General features: G+C 43.1%; 1 protein-coding gene across 1 annotated transcript in view; it reads right to left on the bottom strand.

Moving 5' to 3' along the window:
* The window catches only part of TENM4 (teneurin transmembrane protein 4), a 357,308-nt gene that overhangs the window by 344,933 nt on the left and 4,889 nt on the right, over positions 1 to 7,486 (bottom strand). The window lies entirely within an intron of this gene.

Genomic DNA, 7,486 nt, shown 5'->3' with positions numbered 1-7,486 from the left:
GTGTTGATGAGATCCCCTCTCAGTCTTCTTTCTCCAGGCTAAACAAGCCCAGCTCCCTCAGCCTTTCCTCACAGGGGAGATGCTCCAGTCTCCTCATCATCCTTGTTGCTCTCCTCTGGGCTCTCTCTAGGAGTTCCTCATCTTTCTTGAAACGGGGAGCCCATACACCTCGGACCTGATCTAACACTGCTGATGGCAATGGGTGTGTTCAAAGGCTCCAGTGAGGTCTGTCTCAGACACCACTGAATAAGTGAAAGCATTAGTTGGATTTCTTAACTGCCCAAGAGAAATAAAATGATACCATTTCCTTGGTGTTCCTTGTTTGGAAGGCTTGTCTTTAATTATTTCCTGCTGTAATGTGCCCCTGTGTTTCTAAATATCTTCTATAAGCATTGAGTTCTACCGAGTCCTAATTTCCTATGCAGTTTCTTAAGCACTCCTTCCAGCAGCAGTAATGGCTTCAGCAGTGTGGAAGCAGAAAGTGTGACGCTTACTGCAAGAAATGCTCTTTAAATCATGTATTATGCCAATTAAAATGGCTAAGAGTTGGGTCTGTGATGGTAAAGCGGGCAGAGCTATGATGGGAGCTTTCCAGCTCCTCATTGCCAGTACATTTCATTTTTACAAAAACCTATGAGAAATTTCCAGCAAGGGAATTTATTTGATGGGAAAGCAAAAGTTAACCGTAACATATTCCTTTCTGGTCAAGTTGGTGAGGCTGGGAGAGCAGGTTTGAGTATTGGGCTGGGTGTTTGCTTGACAGTTTTAAAGCTCATTTAAATGCATCCCAGACCAGTAGTGACTAAAAGAAAAATTATTCCTCTCTGTAGGATGTGGGTCCAGCAATGTAAAATGAATTGGTGCTCTTAATCTTGTCACCAGTGAGTAAGTGTCTGTATTGCTATAGTCACCATACCACTTTTGGCACCGACTGGTGATTTCAGAGGTGAAGCCAAAGACAAATGGACCTTGAGATTAAACTGCTCTTCCTAAACAGAGGTGACCAGCAGATGTGTGGTGGAAGTGTTGGGGCTGATGGTACCAGCATCCAGTTCATTGCTAAATGGGAGATCTGAGTCCAGCAGTGCTGTTCTCACCCCTTTGGCACACAAGAAATGCATGCAGAATTGTTTGCAGGATGACGTTTCCTACGTATTTTTGAATTGTGAAGATGGAAGGAAGGACCTGACTCTGCAGCACAGCATAGCGCAGTTTGATAGCAGTGGCCCTGCAGCCTGAATTTTGGCTTCCAGGGTGGTTAGATCTGGAATTTTAGTTCATGTCTCTAATCTCTCAGTCCGCTAGATAAGAAAACACCGCACTTCAGCAACACTTCTACTGCAAGAATTTCTTTACACAGTATATCACAACTGAGCATCTCCAGCTTGGTTGAACTGTCTTGAGCCATCTGATGTTACTCATCCCACCTGTGGGATCCTCTGGCCTCATGCTGCCCACATTCTTCCCAAAAGGAGATGATGACTGCATCCACAAGGAAGAAGAGGAGGGTGATAGTAATAGGAGATTCCCATTTGAGGGGAACAGAAGGACCGATATGCCGGGCGGACCCTGCTCATAGGGAGGTCTGCTGCCTCCCAGGAGCCCAGATTAGAGATGTCACTAGGAAGCTTCCTAACCTGGTCCGACCCTCGGACTACTATCCCTTACTGCTCTTCCACGTGGGTGCAGATGAAGTTGCAGTAAGTAGCCCGAGGGTGATGAAAAAAGAATTCAAAGCCTTGGGGCGGTTAGTGAAGGGATCTGGAGCGCAGGTCATCTTCTCCTCGCTCCTTCCAGTTGTGGGAAGAGACACTGGGCAGTACAAAAACCTATGAGAAATTTCCAGCAAGGGAATTTATTTGATGGGAAAGCAAAAGTTAACCGTAACATATTCCTTTCTGGTCAAGTTGGTGAGGCTGGGAGAGCAGGTTTGAGTATTGGGCTGGGTGTTTGCTTGACAGTTTTAAAGCTCATTTAAATGCATCCCAGACCAGTAGTGACTAAAAGAAAAATTATTCCTCTCTGTAGGATGTGGGTCCAGCAATGTAAAATGAATTGGTGCTCTTAATCTTGTCACCAGTGAGTAAGTGTCTGTATTGCTATAGTCACCATACCACTTTTGGCACCGACTGGTGATTTCAGAGGTGAAGCCAAAGACAAATGGACCTTGAGATTAAACTGCTCTTCCTAAACAGAGGTGACCAGCAGATGTGTGGTGGAAGTGTTGGGGCTGATGGTACCAGCATCCAGTTCATTGCTAAATGGGAGATCTGAGTCCAGCAGTGCTGTTCTCACCCCTTTGGCACACAAGAAATGCATGCGGAATTGTTTGCAGGATGACGTTTCCTACGTATTTTTGAATTGTGAAGATGGAAGGAAGGACCTGACTCTGCAGCACAGCATAGCGCAGTTTGATAGCAGTGGCCCTGCAGCCTGAATTTTGGCTTCCAGGGTGGTTAGATCTGGAATTTTAGTTCATGTCTCTAATCTCTCAGTCCGCTAGATAAGAAAACACCGCACTTCAGCAACACTTCTACTGCAAGAATTTCTTTACACAGTATATCACAACTGAGCATCTCCAGCTTGGTTGAACTGTCTTGAGCCATCTGATGTTACTCATCCCACCTGTGGGATCCTCTGGCCTCATGCTGCCCACATTCTTCCCAAAAGGAGATGATGACAGAGAAACACCAGCTCCACTCTGCATATGTGCACAGTGTTAATCGCTGCTGACTTGTCCTGCTAATGAAGAAAACCTCTCCCCCTCTCTACTGCTCCCTCTCATATTTAACCAGTTATCCTAACCAGCCTTGGTGGATATTAACACTAAGCCCAGATTAAAACTAAAGTGAATCCTTACTTTGCCTCAGCTTTTTTGGAATAGCTGAAAGTTAAACTCTACTTACTTGCTTTGTTTTTTATTTTTTTTTTAGAAAAGGGCTGCAATGCCACTTCCACAAAGACAACTTTTAAAATGCTGTTGGCCCAGGTCTGAAGTAATCCTGCAGCAACTGTGCTCTTTATCACACTGAAGGCAGAGAAAAGAGTGGTTCTTTTTTTTTTTTGTGGGAGGTGATGCTTTATGGAAATATCTATGTTTTCTGCCCACCTCTCATGTTCAGATCTATTGAGGGACCACCAGCATGATTCATAGCAGTTTGGGCGTATCTGGGGTAAGATCTCCCTTATAGACCCAAAGGAAATATTCAGAGCCTGTTTCAGGGGTGCTTACCCACAGACACTGTCTATCTCTGCATCTGTTAGGAGTGCCCTAGGCAGTACAAAAGCCTGAGGTGCTCAACACCCAGTCTGAACAGTCCTGCATACTCCTGACATCAAAGAAAGCTCAGCAACGCTACAAACTATTGACGCTGGAGAAAGAGGGATGTTCAAGACGCCAGCATGTACAGCCACTCTGACCATTCTCAGCAGTTATTTGTCTAGTTTACACTTAAAAACTTTTAACACCAGAGTTCCCCTGACTCCTCTGACCATCTCTTCCAGTGCCTAACTGCCAACAAACCAATTACAAGGAGAGGAGGATCTAGGTGACTTTGTTCAGCTCAGCTCAGAGATGTCTAGAGGAGACCTAGCTGCTGTCTTTTAACTATTTTAGGTGCAGGGATATACAGAAGATGGAGTCAGACTGTTCCTGGAGATGCTTGGTGAGCGGACAGGAGGCAATGGACACGACTTGCGGCAGTGGAAATTCCAACTAGCTTTCAGGAGAAGAGTTGTTCAGAGCAAGCATGGTCAGCACCAGAATCAGGGCATAGAGGTTGTGGCCTCTCCATCCTGGGAGATACTCAAAGTGTAACTGAGCAACCTGATCTGACCTCAAAGCCAGCCCTGCCTTAAGCAGGAGACTAGACCAGAGACCTTCAGCGATGCCTTCCAACATAAATTATTCTGTGGTACTGTATTTTTATGATGATGTCTTTATGATTAGAAGTATTTTGCTTTTAGTATGTGACTGAATTGCTGCAAAATAAGTCAATTTCTGGAAGACTATTACCCTGTTCTCCTTCATTGTGCTCTTCTCTATATTAAACAATTGCTGGCTCAGTACAAAGCCTGTCCAGGGTTACCTAAGGTAATGCCAGTTAACTCCAGGCTCAGATCCAAATGACCACTTCAGGAACTTCTTTTGCTTCAATCAGTCTTGCTGAGAAACAGCATGGACTAGTATAGGAAAGAGGTTCTCCTAACTTCATTGCTAGACTTCCAGGAACCAAACTCCTCCCTGTGCATGGGTCTGAACTGTTAATGTGGATTCACAATTTCAGCTTCGCCTAGATGGTCACACTGCCGAATAACCCTTGAGCTACCTGAAGTGCCTGCTGCAGTAGCAGCACAGATTGATTGCATTATCCCTGGACAAGGTGCAGTCACCTGAGCAGTCCCCTCTGTCCCCTTAGTCTGCAAAGTGACCATCCGGGTTGAGCAAAAAGCACTGCCCAATGGAGGGGAAGCCATTGGGGCTGTTTGGGTGTGCAGCATCTGAATTTAGGGCAATGCCAGAGTCATAACTCAAGCTAACTCTTCAGTGAAAACAAACTCTTAACCTAGCAAAAGTATTCAACCTCCTAGAAAGCCTGGGAACAGTTTAGATAAAGCAACGCATGGCTTTTCATGCCAGCTGCCTGTGCAAGTGATTTATGGACTGTAATATGCCATGGAACCAGAGCACTTCATCGGTTTCCTTAAAGACAGAGCGGTGGATTGTGGCTGCACTAACTGAGCAGTGGATCTGTTCCTTCAAGGCATCACCACTTCTGACATAAAAGCAAACTTGCTTTTCGAGGGAGCCAGACCCTCTCATTTTCTAAGAACACAATAAATGTCTGAGTAGAATCGTGCTTCGACAGCTTTGGATTTACAAACATCAGATGTAAATTCTGATTATTTAGTTTGGATAAATAATAAACAGCATAAAAATCGCTGACGTTAACCTTCATTGGAAAAGTCGGTTTAATGGGCCCCATAAAATCTTCTATTGATGGCAGGTTCATAAAGCTCCATATTGACTTCAGCTAAAGGCTATAACTTCTATCAATACTGTCGACAATTAATATTGACTAATAAAGGTATCCTGTAAACTGAGTCATAGCATTATGTTACTTTATGCTGCCATTAGCAAAATCTCATGTCTTCTTGAAAACATTTCTCCTATAAATCTGAGATTTCTCAAAATAGCCTGTGTGATAGCTAGCAGCAGAGGGCCCAGAGTAACACTGCTTCTGTGCAGAGGGAGGGAACACAGAGCAACCTTTGCGTTTGCTAGACAAAGCTTTTGAGAGGATCTCAGGTTCTTTTTTTTCCAACAGCAAGTTTCAAGTTGTGAGGGTTTCACGTGCAAAAGTTTCTCACACCTTAATCTGTGCCATGCAGTTACAAAATGAAAATGTCCAAATTTTGTGTACAGTTAAGACTTGTCCTTAGTCCTTCTTCTCTTCTTCCCTTGCAACCTTTGTTTAGATGTGTTTATACCACCCATTCAACCGCAAGCCCTATAGTGAAACAATATGTCTTTCTCTTGTTTTTCTGACCTGAACCTGGCTGATGTCTCTACTTTTGTCTCAAGGAAGTCTAAGCATCCTCTGAAGCTCCCCAACAGCACAGTTGGGATCGTAATATTTTCCCGCGAGTTCCACCACCATATTGTCAATATGAACAATACAGTTACATACTGGACAGCACTGCTCTCCAGATTTTATTTATGCTACACAGACTTTGGATTTTTGAGTATGATATAGCCTTTCTCATTCAAAACACTCACCATCTAAGACTGCAAATGCCTAGGGTCCAAAGAAGCTCCTACATTTGTATAGCACTTAAAAAAACCTGAAGATACATTCTCTACCTTTCTGTCTTCCCTTTTCTAATTGCTATGAAATGGTCATTCAACAAATGCTTAGTGTGTCATTAAATTTAAGGGAAGAGGAATTGGAGGTTGTCTCAGTCCTGACATGAGTACTACTGCCTCGGTTATTAGTTTCAGTAAAGCCTTTCAAGGCATGTGCTGTTGCTAATGTGTTGTTGCTAATATAATTTCATTTGTAAGTGATCTGTAGGTACAAAGTTGCATTTGCACATGTAGAGATAGCATTACGGAAACCAGTGAAAAAGACTCCAGCAGCTAATGTAATTCTTCTCTCTTAAGAAAAAAAAAAAAAAAAAAAAAAGACTAAAATTCTGTACTTTGCTTTCCTTGGTAGGCGTGGAAAGAAAAATGTATGGGATAGGATCACAGCTGCTCATATACCACCATGGAAAGCACAAGAGAGAGCTTTAGATACAGGAGAATGGGATGGAAGTGTAAGGTCTTTGCTTTTGGTTGTTTTCTAGTGATTTCTTGGGAGTGTACAAAACTCTAATTGACCCTGATGATCCCTCTGGTTTTTTTATCAAAACACAAGACTTGGAAGGAAAACGATATAGTCTGGCACTCCGTGTCTGCCTGTCCTAACGGGTGCAAAGCTGTAAGATACTGCACTGAGAAACTTAAAAAAAAATACTGTAAAGATAATTTAAAAAGATTCTTCTGTACATCCATGAAACACAAGGCCATTTATCTCTGAACTTTGCTAATATATCATTATCTCCGAGCAGAAACTTAATAAGCTTCTACTGTAATTTTGTTGGAGTTAAACATAAAATCATGTGGGTGGTGTATGTCTCACCGTGTCATGGCTTCCCAAGGAAAAGTTATCATAATTTGTCACTATAATACTGTGGCAAGAAGCATAAAGAGAACAAGCAATACAGTCATTTCACATCACTTTCTGCGCTGAGCTCAAGCTCCTGATGGCTTGCACGCAGCGGCTATATTAAGAAGCAGACTGTGCCATAATTGAATTAAAGGTGCAAAGGCATATAGGGCTGTGTGAACCCCTGGGTCAACCTGCAATTGAATCAAAATCCTCTCTCCTTCCTACACTGCTTGGCAGAACTGCTGACCAAAAGGTTCGCAGACCTACAAAACGCATGCAGGAGTCCCCGCGGCTGGGGACACAAAGTTACAGAGATAAAAAATCTGTGACCTTCAGCTTTTATTTTGCACGAAGAAAAAGTCTTCTAAAAATATTTCACCATCGTTTTCCTTCAGAGAGCAGTCAGCTGATTTACATAAATGAAACGGCTCCTGTCAAGGAACCAGGGAGGAAAAGAAGGAAATTATCTGCCCCGAAAATCTGTACCAAAGATAAGAGCAGCATCAGCCAGGGGAGGGGAGATTTAAATGCTTTTTGTCTGAAAGGTCGCTACAAAAAGCAGAGAGAGTACTACAGCCACTTAATGATCTCTGTCGCTGTGATAAATAAGTAGGAGCTTCTCCAGCAGTTTATTAACAAACACTCTGTAGGACAGTACAAAAGGCCACGACATGGGGCTATTAGAAGAGCGTTTTCACTGTGTCTGATAAAAAAAAAAAAAACCAGCACAAAACCTAAGGAAGATTAAGATGGAGTGGTAAGAAGAGGCATTC

This window comes from Egretta garzetta, unplaced genomic scaffold (assembly GCF_000687185.1).
Source record: "Egretta garzetta isolate BGI_Z169 unplaced genomic scaffold, ASM68718v1 scaffold323, whole genome shotgun sequence".
In the NCBI taxonomy this organism is placed as follows: Eukaryota; Metazoa; Chordata; class Aves; order Pelecaniformes; family Ardeidae; genus Egretta; species Egretta garzetta.
This window is presented reverse-complemented; position numbering and strand designations above follow the sequence as displayed.